This window comes from Lactuca virosa, chromosome 8 (genome assembly GCF_052849685.1).
Source record: "Lactuca virosa cultivar CGN04683 chromosome 8, Lactuca_virosa_CGN04683_v6, whole genome shotgun sequence".
NCBI classification, from domain to species: domain Eukaryota; kingdom Viridiplantae; phylum Streptophyta; class Magnoliopsida; order Asterales; family Asteraceae; genus Lactuca; species Lactuca virosa.
This window is the reverse complement of record NC_136433.1, coordinates 41,230,064-41,246,597: the sequence shown is the minus strand read 5'-3', so window position 1 is coordinate 41,246,597 and position 16,534 is coordinate 41,230,064.

Genomic DNA, 16,534 nt, shown 5'->3' with positions numbered 1-16,534 from the left:
TTTGGGTCGAATAAGTTCTGCTTAGACTGGGTTTGGTTGCCTTGGGAAGGTCGTTTTATGCTCAAGGTTGTGTTTGAGTCCCTCAGGCTGTCGGGTACGCCGGGGATGGTAAGGAATGATTTTGAGGGTGAAATCGGATTTAAGTGGGGGAAAGTTGTAACACTCGGTTTCGAATCACATCATTATTTGGGGATGTGGCCCGATCATCAGTTATCATAAGTCTTATGGCCTTGGGGAAAAAAGGATTTGGTCCTTTTTTAATGTGGGTACTATAGAGTAGATGATCCAAGAGTTCGATGGTGTTGTAGAGCCCAAGGGTATATTCGTAATTTGGGTAGTTCGGGTCTTTATGAATTTTGGGTTGTTATTCGGGAGGTTTTAAGGTGGATGTGACTTGTTAGGAGCATAGGGCTTCTCGTCACCTTTCCGTGGATATAAATTTCGTCGGAAACGGAGTTAGAACGAAGAAGTTAGGGCCAAGTGAAGTTTTAGGGTTTTGAAGGTTCAATGAGTACGCGGGGCGTACTCATTGTGAATGCAGGGTGTAATGAGAATAATGGTATTGGATGGTCCTTGAGTACGACAGGCATACTAAGGGGTACGCGGGGCATACTCTCTTCAGCACCAAACCCTAATTTCGGGGTTTTACCCCTATATAAGCAACATTTTATCCTTCCTTTGGGCATTTTAAGTCAGCCTCCACCCCCTTTAGTATTCATTGAAACCCTAAAGTGCCTTGAGTGAGTTATGGAGCTTGGAAGAGGGTTTATGGTGTCTTGTGTAAGAGAAGAAGAAGGTTGAAGACCCATTTATTGGAAAGGAGCTTGTAGATCTAGAAGTTTCTCATCTTTTGCAATCTATTTAAGGTAAAAAGTTTTGATCTTGTCATCTCTTTAGTTGGATCTTCTGTTGGGTTGTTTATGGTCATTTTAGCCTCTTTTGGTTGGTCCTTATGAGCTAAGGTTGTTTCAAAGGCTTGATCTTGTAGATCTAGACGTTTTGGGAGTCCCAAAGGCATAAAAATGTGATATGTATGGTTATTTGGACTCATGCATGTGTTAAGACCTTTCATTAAGCTCTTTTGAGCTATAAAGCCTTATTAAGCCATGCATTCAAGTAAAGTTGCCAACTTTACACGATAAGTCATCCATAGGAATCAGATCTAAGAGTTTGGAGCAAGGACTTAAGTGGTTAAGTGCTTAATGGAGAAGATTGAGGTTCAGCGGAGTACGATGGGCGTACCCATCTGATACGTTGCGCGTACTGGCCCCAAAGAGTGTACGCTGGGCATACCAACTGAGTATGCGAGGCGTACTCGGCCTGTTTGTCTTTTTTTTTGTTTTGTTGACTTATTGGCTATGGACCTTTGACCAGAAGTTTGACCAGGGTTGACTTTTGGATATTTTGGGCCTTCTCGAGTTAGGTCCATGATGAGTATGGACCTAATTCGGATACTTGGTCCATATTTGGACTTTGGGAAATTAATGAGATTTTGGGCTTTCGGATTTTGGATTATCAGGTCATTTATTGATTTGAAATTTGTATTTTGTTAGTTGGTGCGAGGATTATCCGGTTCGGCAGTGCGAGCAGTCTTTGGAGCATCATCGGGGTGAGATGATTTTTCCTCACTGTACTTTCACGTTGAAGGCACCAAGGCCGGCCCATTGGTTTGATATCCTGATTTTCACTGATATGCGGAGTATGGAATAGATATGCATGATTATGCTAGTTTGGTAGATCTGTAGGACTACCTATGATTCTGTCTGCATGATTATCTTTATATGTTATTACGTGTAGACATATTGTGTTGGGTTGAGGTTGTACTGCTTCGTGTTGTAGCTAACAAATCCTGGAGCATTCCAGATATGAGCTGAGGATCGGGTGGTATGCCATACTCATACTGAGGGCTCAGATGCATTCCAGATACGAGCTGAGGACCGGGTGGTATGCCAGACTCGTACTGAGGGCTTGAGGGTATTGGAGCATTCCATATATGAGTTGAGGACAGGGTAGGGAATGCCAGACTCATACAGAGGGCTCAGAAGCATTCGAGATACGAGTTGAGGACTGGTTGGTATGCCAGACTCGTACTGAGGGCTAAACATTTGTATTCCAGTCTGAGGACTGATTGGACTAGGGAGCAAGCCAGACAAAAGTTGTGGGCCCCGAGGGCAAGCCAGACTTATGTTTTAGGCTCGGGAGCAAGCCCGATATGATCTGTGGGCCCGATAGGCAAGCCAGACTCATACTGTGGGCTCAGGGATAATACAGTCTTTTAGCTGTAGACCCAGAACATGTTGTTATTTGTATATGTTATCTGTTTGTGTGTTGGTACTTTGGGGGAACTCACTAAGCTTTGTGCTTACAGTTTTGGTTTATGTTTTCAGGTACTTCATAGAATCGTGGAAAGGCGAAGGTGTGACTGTACACATCCTGATTTTATGTCATTGACATTGGGAGACACTGATTTTAAATAATGTTTTTTTGGAAACAATGTCTTTGTATACACTTTCTGCACATGTGAGAAACAAACAAGAAATATAGCCCTTAAACTTGTTAGGAAGTAATAATGGCAATATTCAGGACCCTGATGTATGTTCGGGATCCTAAGACTCCTTTAAGATCCGGGATCCTGGATAGATTTAAGGATGCTTAGATATTTTTGAGATCCGGGATCCTGGATAGGAGTGAGGATCCTGCCCTAACAATTGCACCCAAATTATACCTGCAAAATATTTGAACTTATTTCAAGTATTTAAAGTGTATAATTTAATTAATTAGAAATAAAGAATTTGAAATTCAAACTCTAACGGGTAGAATTGTATATGTTCAAAAGATATGAAACTATTGTCAAATCTCTTTTCTATCCTCTGCGATCTGTATAAATAGGGGTTAATGGTTATCGATCTTCTATTACTTATTTTACCTCTCTTTCAAGTGTTATCGGTTATCTTGAAGGTAAATTTCTTGTTCCTTTCTTCTCATCTTTCTTGTTTGATGATCATGGGCGAAAAGACACTTCGTTTTTGCTCAAGCATCCTTGCTTTTCCCGACAAGGACTTCCTCGATCAAAAGATCCTGTCTTACGAGGGGACTTGCTCTTTTGATGACAACGACACTGTGTCCTTGAAATCAATCAGAGCTTTTCTTGCTGATGTCGTTTTCAATCCTTTTGATGCTAAGGCCAAACCTGGCTTCGTCTTTCCTACTTGGGTTTGCTTCCATCCAAACTATGTCTGTGATCTAGAGGATCCTGTTTTAGGTTGATCGATTAAATCAATCTAAGGGTCTATGCATGGGATTAGTTGAGGTGGACCATGTTTATGATTTCCAAACTTATGGGTCTTCTCGTTTCCTGATCAAAGTTAAAACAAATAAGTCACATCTTATTTTGAAATTGAAACAAAACGATGGTTCTTGGAAAGAGAAATATTTCTTTGTGAAACGTGAATCCACCCCTGATGGTGATCTCTTGCCAAGAAATTGGGTTAGAAAGGATAGGATTTTATTTTATTTCGTTGAGGATCTGAAATTCACACTTCCGTGTTTTATTTGTTTTGATGTAGCTTTCAAGTTCAAGGATCTCGTCCCTGCTACTGAAGATACTGAGGAGAAGATTGGGAATTTCCTTTCTTTTCCTGAGAAAAGATCCTTTAGGTTCGAACAACTTAGCTTTCAAGAGAGTACATCTGCTATTGCCCCATGCCGACAAGTAAAGATCCTTTGTTTGTCTATATTTTATTTTTCATGGAGGATCCCGAACTTATTGAGTTCCTTTGTTATGTTTAGGATCCAAGGCTATACACTCTAGTGCTTGGTTCACCCTTGTTGATATCGACTCCGCCATGTCCGTTGGCCAACTTGTGGTCAAGAAAAAGAAGACCTCATCTTCTCTTCCTTCGAAGAGAACCTTGATAGATCTGACCGTCAAGACTCCAGGATCTCGAAAGAGGAAGTCAACTGAGACCTTAGATTTGGAGAGCCTTGGGTGGAAGAGGTGTTAAGGAAGCTGATCTCTTTCTCGCAAGTTGTAAGGATCTTTGTGAATTTTTCTGTTTGATTTAAATTCACTTATCGTGGTCCTTTATAGGTTGCCGATCATGTTTCTTGATCCACCGGAAATCTGAAGGTTAAGCTTGGTCGGGCGGAGCATGCCTTGAAGGAAAAAGAGGGGATCAACAAGGAGCTTGGAGGTTAAGAGAAGTGTTGTTGAGGCCATCTGGGAGGCAAAGATCAACCTGGTAGAGGATGTGGAGAATGCATGATCCTAGAACGTGGTCGGTTGGCATGAAACCCTGGATAAGTTGACGGGTAAGCTTGTAAATGCTGGTCGGAATCCTGAAGAGAAGAAGAGAAGAACGAGACAGAGTATATCCCAGCTGGGGGTGATCAAACCTTGAATTAAGTTTGATAAAATTTAAAAACAATTTAATTTTTTTTTAGTAAAACAATATTTTCTTTTTTTGTCAGGTTAAAGGGCAATCCCTTTTAATACTGATGTTTTGATTTATCTCTTTTCTTGTGTGGTTGATTTGGTTGTAGAAATAGGCTTAAAACAGGTTTTTCTAAGGGTTCTCAAATGATCAGGATCCTAAATAATGAGTTTAGAATTTACAAAAACTTTTTAGAATCCTAAAGATCTGAGATAAAATGTTACTTGATCAGGATCTTGTAATAGTCAGGATCCCGAGGTTTTAGAAGAGGTAAGTTTTGGTTTGAAAAGTAGGAAAACCTTTAGAAGAAAATTATATAGATTTATCAAGTATTTCTTAAAGTAAAAACTTTTTTCAGAAAGTATCAATTTAAAACCTAGAAATCCGATAACCAGGAAATATTATTTATTTAGGATCCTGAAGAGTTTGGGATCCTCAAACTTTATTTAGAAAAATTTAAAGATTTCTCAAAAGTTTAAAACAAGGATAGATAGAACCTGGTTGTCGCCCTTTGATTTTTTTCTTAAGCTTCATGTTTATTCCTTGTTCTTTTCCTTAGAAAAGGTTCTCAAGCTTCGAATTTAGAATTTACTGGGAATCGATCCCAACTTAGAAAAAACTTAGGATAAGTTCTTCAGTTTCGTGGTGTCTTCGATAACTTCTGATGAGGGGATCCTTACTTTAAAGGTTCATCAGTAAGGATCCTCGATTAGCCATAGTTGTTTTAGGAACAACTTCAAGCATAGTAAGCATAGAAAATAAAGATATATAGAACCTAGAGAGAGCTTCTTTCTTAGATTTGTATTAGAATTTTAATTATCTCTTTGAACTTCTCTTTAGGATTTTGATCTTATCATCTTGAAGAGAATTCTTCTGAATATGCTCTTGGGAGATGATGCCAACTTTAGAATTTACTCGGAATAATCCCAACTCAGATAATATTGGGAAAGATCCCACATAGGAATGCACTAGGGAAGGTCCCAGTTTATAGTTTACTGGGGAGAATCCCTAATTAAGAAATCTTGGAGAAGATCCCAACTTAAGAAATATTAGGGAATATCCCAACTTAAGAAATACTATGGAAAATCCCAACCGAAGTTATACCGGGGAAGATCCCAATTTAAGATGTACTGGGGAAGATCCCAACTAAAGATATACTGGGGAAAATCCCAACCGAATATATACTGGGGAAGATCTCTACTTAAGTAATATTGGGGAAGATCCCAACTTAAGATCTACTGGAAAAAATCCCAACTTTAGACAATAACTGGGGAAAATCCCATTTCGTAAGATAACATGATAATGTTATAAACCTTAGAAACTTACTTTAGGATCTTAACATATGTTCATATATAAGAGGGTTTCCAAGTCACTAAAGCATGAAATGATCCCCTTATTCGTATCCCATAGTTACTTATCGTGCACCCAGGCAAGGTGTAAAAACCTAAACTCGTGAGAAAGAGGTCATTAACTCTTTAAACCTTGGGATCTTAACTTATGTTCAGAAATAAGAGGGTTGCCAAGTCACTAAAATGTGAAATGATCCCCTTACTCACATCCCATAGTAAGATATCGTGCGTCCAAGCGGGGTGTGGAAACCCAAACACATATGAAAGAGGTTATTAACTCTTTAAACCTTGGAGGGGATTAAGTACCCTTAATAGAAGGACAGATGATCAGAATCTATTCGTAGTGGCTAGGATCCTTGAGTTTCTTCATGTTGCAAACATTAGCTTGGGGTGGGTGTTAGCTTGGCTAACATCCCTCAGATGCTTGTGTCAGTACTATTCTTAGAATAAAAATAAACAAAGAAAAGAAATGAGGGTAAGGAGTATGTAGGTACCTCGACTCGGTTGTGATGAACTGGGACTAAATTGACTTACATAAAGTATGCTTCAAGGTGTATAGCATTTTAGGATCTTGGCAAGATGCTTCCTTCTAGGGTAGCCAATCAATATGCCCCCATTCTTGCTTCTAAATCAATGAGATAGGCATCATACTTCTTAGCATGTAGGAAGGCATCTTTTTTCATGGTTGGCCAATAGTGTCATGTTCTTAATACTTTAGAACACAACAATCTGCCCCCCAGTGTGGTTGCCACAATCCCCTTCATGTATGTCTTTCTAGAACTTCCATGGCTTTTTGGTTTTAGATATGGAACTGTTATGGATTTCTTATATAATACTCCATGGATCATAACAAAGCATGAGATCCTCATCTTGAACACTTTATTGCCTTTTCTTTCTTTTGGGATTGTACCATTCTAGAGATACTCTATGATGGGTTGTGTTTAGGATCTCAAATGTCTCTGAGGATCCTGAGTGTTTGGATCGGGATCCTGGTTAGAGGATCGAGGAATTGGGCCTCCAATTTCTGTTATGTTGGTCGTCTGATCATCGTTGCCGAGGTCGTCTGGTCTTCTGGAGGGATCTTCTATCATCAGGATCATTATGTGGGTTATTAGGATCCTGGTATCTGGCGAGATCCTGAGGGAAGATTCTAAGTTGGCTAATGTATCTGCCTAGGTGTTATCTTCTCTAAGAACTTGATTCAGACTAGAAGCTTTAAATCCGGAGGCTAATTTTTTAAGAATTTGAAGGTATATTGCTATTCTTTAACCTTTAGCTGCATAAAATCCATTAAAGGGGTTAGTTATTAATAATGAATCGACATATACCTGAAGATCCTTGATATGAAGATCATTGTCCAGTTGTAGCCCCATGATCAATACTTCATATTCTGCTTCATTGTTAGTTGCATTGAATTCATAACTACTTGCCTGGGGTAGGATGTCCCCCCTGTAGAGATTTTAGTATGATCCCATGGCCTGCTCCTCATGTTGTAGATCATCACTAAAATCAGCTACAAAATTGACTAATGCATGAAACTTTATTGAGGATCTTGGCTCATATTTGATGTCATATGTGATGAGTTTCACTGACCACATAGTCATTATGTCTGACGTTTCTGGTTTTCTTATGACATTCTTAATGAGATCGTGAGTTTTGAAATGTATAATATGAGTTTCAAAATAACGTCCAGTGCAATTATTAGTTTTTCAAGGAGAGAATACCTGGTTTTAGGATCCAAGAGACTTTTACTTACATAGTAAACAGGTCTTTGTTCGCCATCAAGATCTTTCTCCAGAATAGCACTTGTAGCATCCGAAGATGCTGAAATATGTAGGAGGATTGGTTCCCCATTCGAAGATCCTTGGCCAGGACTCGCTTCTATTTTCCTCTTGGTGACCATGTAACCAAGGAACTTGCATATCTTCATTCCAAAGTGATATTTGCATGAGTTCAGCTTCATGTTGTATTCATCTAATATGTCGAAGATTTCTTCAAGATCCCTGAGGTGACCTTCATCTCTTTTGTATTTGACCACCATGTCATCAATGTAGACATCCACAGTGTCCCCCAGTTTGTCCTTGATCATTCGATTCACCAGTATCTGGTACGTTTCCCGTACATTTTTATGACCAAAAGGCATAGCAATATAGAAATATATACCTATAGGGGTTATGGAGGTAGTATCCTCTTGATCGGATGGTTCCATTTATATTTGTTGGGATGCAGCCGAGGGGTCCATGAATGTTAATAATCCATAGCATGCCGTGGTATCTATCATGGAGTCGATGTGTGGCAAAGGGAAAGAGTCCTTAGAGCAAGCCTTCTTAAGATCCGTGTAGTCCTCACATACTCGCCATTTTCCGTTATTCTTTTGTGCTACCATCACATTGGCTAGCCATCATGGGAACTTGACTTCTTTAACCATTTGTGTCTTAAAAAGTTTTTCAACTTCCTCTCGGATGATTTTTTCCCTTTCAGGTGCGACCTTTCTTTTCTCTTGATGTATAGGCCTGAAAGAAGGATCAATGTTAAGTAAATGAATTATAATTTTCTTATATATACCTGTCATATCTTCATGCTTCCAAGAAGAGGTCTTGCTTATTTCTTTTAAGAACTTTATTAGTTATTGCTTGGTTTGTTCTTGTATTGAGGATCCTATGAGGACATTGGCTTCAGGATCCTCGGGGTTTAGGGGTATTTCCTTCACATCTTGTTTTCTTGCTTCTAGTACACCTCGTTCCCCCTGCTTTAATTGTTATTCTTGGCATGGTACTTATGAAGGCTTCATTGAGGTCTTGTAGCATTCTTTGGATTCTTGTTGATCATAGATGATCTTCACTGTCCCCCAAGGGGTAGGAATCTTGACGCGTTATTGGAACATCGTTGGAACTGCTTTCACGTCATGGATCCAGGCCTACCTAATATAACATTGTAGGAAGACAAAGCATTAATAACATAAAAGTGTTGCATAGAATTTACCCCTTTGATGTAGACAGGTATCTCGATCTTTCCAATAGTATGTTTTGTTTCACCGCTGAATCCTATCAGTATTGAGGATCACTTGATTATCTCGGATTCTGGAATGTTCATCCTGGTCATAGCATCTAAGAGTCTGATGTTCACTGAGGATCCTTTGTCCAATAGGATCCTTCTGACAAAGCGATGTAGAGAGTTATCACCAATCCATCATGATGAGGATCCTAGGTGTTTTTTCTATCCTGTTCGTCAAAGATAATCTCCTTGTTGTTTGTTATCGACATGTTATTCCGGGGTCTTTCTTCCCTTTCTATCTTGGATGCTTTGGCGTGCCATATAGCTACATAATAAGAAGTTCCACAGATGTCATATCCTCCAGAAATAAAATTGATTACCTTGGCGTCATGAGGATGGGATCCTGATTTTTCCAGGATCCTGGCACGATCCTGCTCCTTTTCCTTCGGTCTTTCTTTTCGTCTCCCTAGGATCTTTTAAAGTTATCCTTTGCTTAGGAGATAGCTAATCTCTTTTCTGAGGGCTATGCAACCCTCAGTGACGTGGCCAAAATCATTGTGGTATGCACATCATTTAGACTTGTATTTCCAGCCACTCAATTTGTCTCCTTTACTTGGCCACCTTGCTTTTTTGCCAAGATCCTACATGGCAAGGACTAAACCTGAAACATCCACAAAAAAACAATTGTCAGTGATCCTGGGGAAGTCGTCATCCTCTCTTTCATCGTCAAGGGCATTAACCCTATAATGATTAGGTTTGGAACATGGTTTTGATTTATAGTATCTTTGGGCCGAGGACTCAACCTTCCTATTGGGATTATCGAATGAATTTGGTGGGTTGCTCCTCTTTTGGATCTCCTTATCTTCTTCCAGCCTGATGAACCTTAGTACTCTGCTTGCCACTCCATCCATTCTTTTACATGGAGTTATTATAGGATCTTCGTAGAAAGGAAAGTCTTTCTTTAGGCCCATTTTGAAGGCTTCCATGACAGTTGTCACGTAAATGTTAGGGATAGTCAAAGCTTCCCTGCCAAACCTGTTTAAGAACTCCCTAAGGGATTCCTTAGGATCTCGGACTACTCGATAAAGGTCACTAGTGATCTTTTCGAATGTCCTGCTACAAGAAAATTGATTGTTAAAAAGATTAAGTAAATGAGAAAATGAAGTGATAGAGTAAGGAGTAACATTAAGAAGCCATTCTAAGGCTGATCCTATGAGGGTCGAACAAAAACCCTTGCAGATGCAAGCTTCCTTCAGGTGTGAGGGAATGGGGATGATCTCCATTCTTTCCATATATTGTGCCACATGTTCCTCATGATCCATAGTTCCATCATGAGGTTTCATGCTCTTGTATAGGTTGGACCACTCCAGACACACTTAAGATCATCTGCCTTAATTGTTGAAGTTCCTTGGCCATGAAGGGGCTCATTCCTGTATCAAGGTCCATAAAGTTAGTATTAAAAGTTTTACTATTCATGAAGTTACCAGGATCCTTGTTATTGGGAGTGATGAAGATTTCGTCGGGATCATGGATCACATGGGCGTGCTCGTTTAGAGTTACACCCCAAGTGGGAGCAGGTGTTGGTGTTGAGGATCCAATCTCCCAGCGGTTTCCTGAGGATCCTACATTGTAAAAGTTCTGTATCTTGGGTTGCAAGATCGAGGGTGCTGCTCCTTGGGGTTTATGGATCTTCACCCTCATTATTTTCATCTCCTTAAGTATAATCTTGTTTTCCTCCCATTGTTGGTTTAGTTGTTGCTTTACCATCTTCACCATAGAGAAGAGCTCGTTGTTACGGAACAGGAGGATCCTGGAATCTCAGTGATCCTGGATTCACATGGTTGATGATCGAAGAGGTGTACTTTTTAGAGGTATCCGGAGTTTTCCTCAAACTAGGAGGTCCTTTTGGAGGCGGTGGAAGATTTTTTGAGGAAATGGGAGGAATAGAGGAAAAAGATAAGGTTGGTTGTGTAGATATAAATTTCGAGAATTAAGAGCACCACGACCCCACGGTGGGCGTCAAATTGTTTTGGTCAAAAATTGACTAAGTGGATATCAACCAAATTGCATGAGAGGTTGTGGTGTTGTTATTAATGTGAATATGGAATTGAGATCAAAATAATACAGGTGGTTTACAAGGAAAGCCATTGATCCTTGCTAGGATCTTCGACATAAAACCTTGGGAGGTGATAATGATCACCTGCCTTGCATGATTATATTAATTTGAATGAAAATTACACAGAAAATGATGAAGATACGATTGCAAATGTTTGAGTAGCGCAAGGTGTCTAAGATGTCAACTTATTATGCCTGTTGTGTGTAATTTACAAGTGTATTTATAGTCTAGGTTAAGTAACTAAACGTCCGATATTTCCGGGATCCTGCTGAACTGGTATTTGCAACATGCTTTGACTTGGTATTCCCGAGTTTTAAGCCTGGTTGGACTGATTCTTCGTTGTGAATTAGTCCTATGTTGACCCTTTCCACACATGTGAGAAAAAAACAAGAAATATAGCCATTAAACTTGTTAGGAAATAATAATGTCGATATTCAGGATCCTGATGTATGTTCAGGATCCTAAGACTCTGTAACGTCTGGTTTCTGGTACGCTTTTATTCATGAATTATTCATTTTATTAGAGCTACTCGACGAGTTGGAAGCCCCAGACTCGTCGAGTAGAAACGAGTTTTGGACGCGGGTTTTAAGCTATCTACTCGACGAGTCGAGAGCCCTCGACTCGGCGAGTAGGTCTGCCTGAGGGAAATCCTAATTTCGGGGTTTTGCACCCTATTTAAGCATCTTAATCCCCACATTTTGGCCTCATTTCCAGCCTCCAAGTCCTAAACCCTAATCCACGAAACGCTAAAGCATTTTGTGAGTGTGTGAGCCATTCTTGAGTAACTTTTGTGTGTTCTTGAAGTTTGAAGAAGAAGAAGGAGCTAGAGAGTTCAAGGAGAAGATATTAGATCCAAATACTTCCCTCCATCCTCTTCATTTTCTGGTAATCAAGTTTCTAGCTTGGCTATTAGTTCATTAGATTTTCTTACTTCCATTTTATGAGGGTTTTGGTTCAAGAATCTTGATCTTTGGGATTTGGGCATCCCAAGTGGCTTACCTTTCAGATATGGGGTCTAGAAAGGGTTCCATGGCATAAAGGTGCAAACTTTATGACCATGGAACCCCCATGCAAGACTTAAGACGTTGTTATGGCCTTTTAAGCCCCAAAAGGCCATGCAGTGAAGTAAAGTCCGAGACTTTACGTATTCAAGTGGTGTCTAAGGCCTAGATCTGTGTTAAAATGGTTTAGCTTGGAGTATTATGGCTTTTGGACCAAGATCCATGTTCTAGAGAGCTAGGATTTTAGTTTAACTCTTTGGGAAGGACTAATAGTGGGTAAAGTTGGAAACTTTACCCTTAAGAAGGCATTTCCAGTATGTAGATAGAGTATGGAGTTGGGATCTGAAGAGTAGAGGCTTAATCCTTTAAGTTGACCCAAACAGACTAAGGAACTCGGCGAGTCCATAGAGAGACTCGACGAGTTGATGACGTTCTGTCCTGATTTTGTACAAGTTAGAACTCGGCGAGTCTGCTAAGGGACTCGGCGAGTTGGATCGCGATTTTAGGATTTCTGGATTATAGGACTCGGCGAGTCAGGGGGATGACTCGACGAGTTGAGTCAACTCGGATGGTTGACTTTGACTTTGACTTTGACCAAACTGTTGACTTTGACTAGGGGTAAAATGGTCATTTTACCCTAAGGAGGATTATTAGGTTTTGACTAAGTGTTATTGTGATATTAATAGTCGGGGAGTCGTTGTAGCAGCCGTCGGGGATTCCTCACTCGAGATTTCAGCAGTCAGCGTTGCGAGGTGAGTCCTCTTCCAGTAGGAACGGGTCTAAGGCACCAAGGTCGACCCGTTTATGTAGGCTAGCGATGTCGAGGTTAGCCCGATGTAGTTTATATGCTTTCGGACTCCGGTCCGATGTCGGGGCAAGCCCGAGGAATGTTTGTATGCTTGATGTCTTCGTGATTCTTGCATATGTTCGTTTATATGTTCCGGGCTTCGGTCCGATGTCGGGGCAAGCCCGAGGAATATTTAGCTTATATGTTATGTGTTATGTGTTCCGGGCTTCGGTCCGATGCCAGGGCAAGCCCGAGGAATGTTTATATGTTTATGTTATATGCTTGTTGATATGATATATGTATACCAGACTTCGGTCCGATGTCGGGTGATGTAGCGGGCAAGGCCCAATGTATGTTATTATGTGATTATGTGTATGGTATGTGGTAGTTTGGGGAGACTCACTAAGCTTCGTGCTTACAGTTTTCAGTTTTGGTTTCAGGTACTTCCGCTAGTAAGGGGAAGAGCTCGGGATGACTGCATGACACACACCACAACTTTCAGACTGGGATGTTTAGACTCTAATATTTTAAGACATGATTTTGATACAATATTCTTATTATGATGATTGAGACACATAACTTATGATTTTATTGTGATGTTTGATGAATTTATGATTCTCTTTTATGACTTTTAAACAAAAATTTTGAACCGTATTTTTGGGATGTTTCAGACTCTTTTAAGATCCGGGATCCTGGATAGATTTAAGGATCCTTAGATATTTTTGAGATCCGGGTTCCTGGATAGGATTGAGGATCTTGGCCCTAACATATACTACTTTAATTCCTAACACAGTTATGAATAGTAACTTCACCATTCATTTGTTGCCAAGTGTTTTTAAATGTTTACATTTGTCCCTAATTAAATACGTAATTTACAAAAAATGGTCCCTATGTTTCATACATTATAGAAAGGCCCCTGTCTAACGGTAAACTTATAGAAATGGTCCCTGTAACTTTATAGAATGTCACTATCACCCCCTCGGTTTTAAACTATTTTGCTAAAATGCATCGCTTTGGAGTTTTTTTAAGAGTAAATTACACGAATGATCCCTATGGTTTAGGGTAATTTGCGCGTTTGGTCCCTAACTTATTTTTTTTAACTTGGAAGGTCCCCACTGTTTGTTTTTGTTACGCGTTTGGTCCCTGTCTTACCTAAAAAGACTATTTTGCCATTGATTTTTTAATTTATTTAAATAAACACACCCCCAACCCCACCCCCTCACCTTACCTTACCTACCCACCATTTTTCCATATTTAAATAATAGTCTATTTAGGTAAGACAAGGACCAAGCGCATAACAAAAAAAAACAGTAGAGACCAAGCGCGTAACAAAAACAAATAGTAGGGACCTTCCGAGTTAAAAAAAATAAGTTAGGGACCAAACACGTAAATTTCCCCAAACCATAGGGACCATTCGTGTAATCTACTCTTTTTTAATAAGTCTGAAGGTGAAGCACATGATCACCTCCTATTCATATACATATTTAAATCCCCTCACGTTTAGGAATAGTGAACTTTAGTGATTTCTGGTTTCTGCCACAGTTCTTTAGGGAGTTTAACGTTTTTGGTCCTTGCACTTCGTTTTTGATACTTTTACCTCCTGCACATTAAGTTTCACTTTCCGTCCCTGTTCTGAAATGGTTCCTGGATTTTGTTCAGCTTGACACTTTTGGCTCTAATTGTAAACTTACAGAAATCGTCCCCGTAACTTTGTAAAATGCCATTATCACCCCCTCGAATTTGAAATTTGTAAGTTTTGCTAAAATGCACCGGTTTTTGACTTATTTTTTTAGATATCTCGGGGTGAAGCCCAGGATCACCTCCTATATACATATTTAAATCCCGTCACGTTTAGGAATAGTGAACTTTAGTGATTTCCGATTTCTGCCATAGTTCTTTAGCAAGTTTGACGCTTTTGGTCCCTGCACTTCGTTTTTGATACTTTTACCTCCTGCACACTAATTTCAATTTTCATCCCTGTTCTGATATCCCTTACATAAATGGTCCCTGGATTTTGTTCAGCTTGACACTTTTGGTCCTTATATGGGTTTTGTTGTTATGCACCCCTATTTATTTAGTTTACTATCTTGCACCTTTGCCATAAGTTACATAAATGATCCCTGTATTTTGTTGACTTATTAAGAAATCATCTACTTTAAAAAAAAATTGTTGTTTTTGTTTTTTTATATGCACCGATTTTTGGATTTTTTTTAAAAAAAAAACGTCTTGGCCGAAGTCCGAGATCACCTACTAGTTTCATTTATATTTCACTCATTCACTGCTTGGTTTTTTAAAAGCCGGCTTAATTGGTTTAATTTTCAGTTATGACCCGAACGCTTTTAGCCCTGATGGCCGGGCTGCACACCCATGTTATGCAACAACCAACAAGACTATGGTTTATTATCTTTCGTTAAAAAGAACAGAGTAAATTACATGAATGGTCCCTATGGTTTAGGGTAATTTATGCGTTTGATACCTAACTTATGTTTTTAACTCTGAAGGTTCTTACTATTTGTTTTTGTGACGCGCTTGGTCCCTACTGTTTGTTTTTGTTATGCGCTTGATTTCTGTCTTACATAAATAGACTATTATTTAAATAGAGAAAAATGGTGGGGTCGGTAAGGTAAGGTGAGGGGGTGGGGTGAGGTTGGGGTGTGTTTATTTAAATAAATTAAAAAATCAATGACAAAATAGTCTTTTTAGGTGAGACAGGGACCAAACGCGTAACAAAAACAAACAGTAGGGACCTTCCGAGTTAAAAAAATAAGTTAGGGACCAAACGCGCAAATTACCCTAAACCATAGAGACCATTCGTGTAATTTAGTCAAAAGAATATACATATAAGATATCACCATTACGGCTGTAAATGAACTGAACGTTCAATGAACTGTTCGTGAACCGTTCGGCGGGAAGTTCGTTTATGTTCGTTTATTTAATAAATGAACGAACATGAACACAAATTCTCGTTCGTTTAGTTAAACGAACGAACATGAACAATGGTCTCGTTCGTTCAATTATGTTCGTGAACGTTCGTTTACGTTTGTTTATGTTCGTTCATATAAGTTCCTTTTATCTTCATATATGTTTAATTGTGTTTGATTACATTACTATATTATATGTTCATATATGTTTGTTTATCTTTGTTCGTTTATGTTCGTTTGTTTATGTTCGTTTACCATGTTCACAAACATAAACGAACGAACATGAACAATGTAATTTGTTAAACGAACCATGGCCGGTTGTAAGGATGGGCAATAGGGGCTTGTGCACAGGGCTCAATTTTTTGTGGGGCCCAACTTTTTTTTTATGCCCATATCTTAATGGAAAGATAGTCCAACAAATACTATGAATGTGAGGTTACTGGATTTAACAAACGAATACAATTTGTCTCTATAAAAGCAATTGATTTTACTTTAAGTTATGCGTTCTCAATGGAAATAGTTAAAACGGATAAGACTTTGTTAAAAATGACGAACATTTGATCGTAAATCAAAACTCGAACAGATCCAGTTAGTTAATTCATCAACATTTTGTTGTAGTTTTATAATAATTAAATTAATTAGAAAAAGTTAAAAACTATATTATTAAAATTGTAATTAAGTTTTTCTTTAAACATCGCTATTTTTATTTTAATAAACTTAATGTTATCTTTAAACTTAAAAGTATTGGACTTGTATTTTTTTTTTTTGTATCACACATTTAATTCATTGTCAATAAAGTAAAACCTAAACTTATCCACCGAGAACGAAATCTTAAAGAGTATAAACTACGAAAAGTTGATCAACCTATTTGCTATCAGTAATGTTAGAAGAGTTTCACGGGTCGTCAGTTAGATGTACAATATGTAATTACTC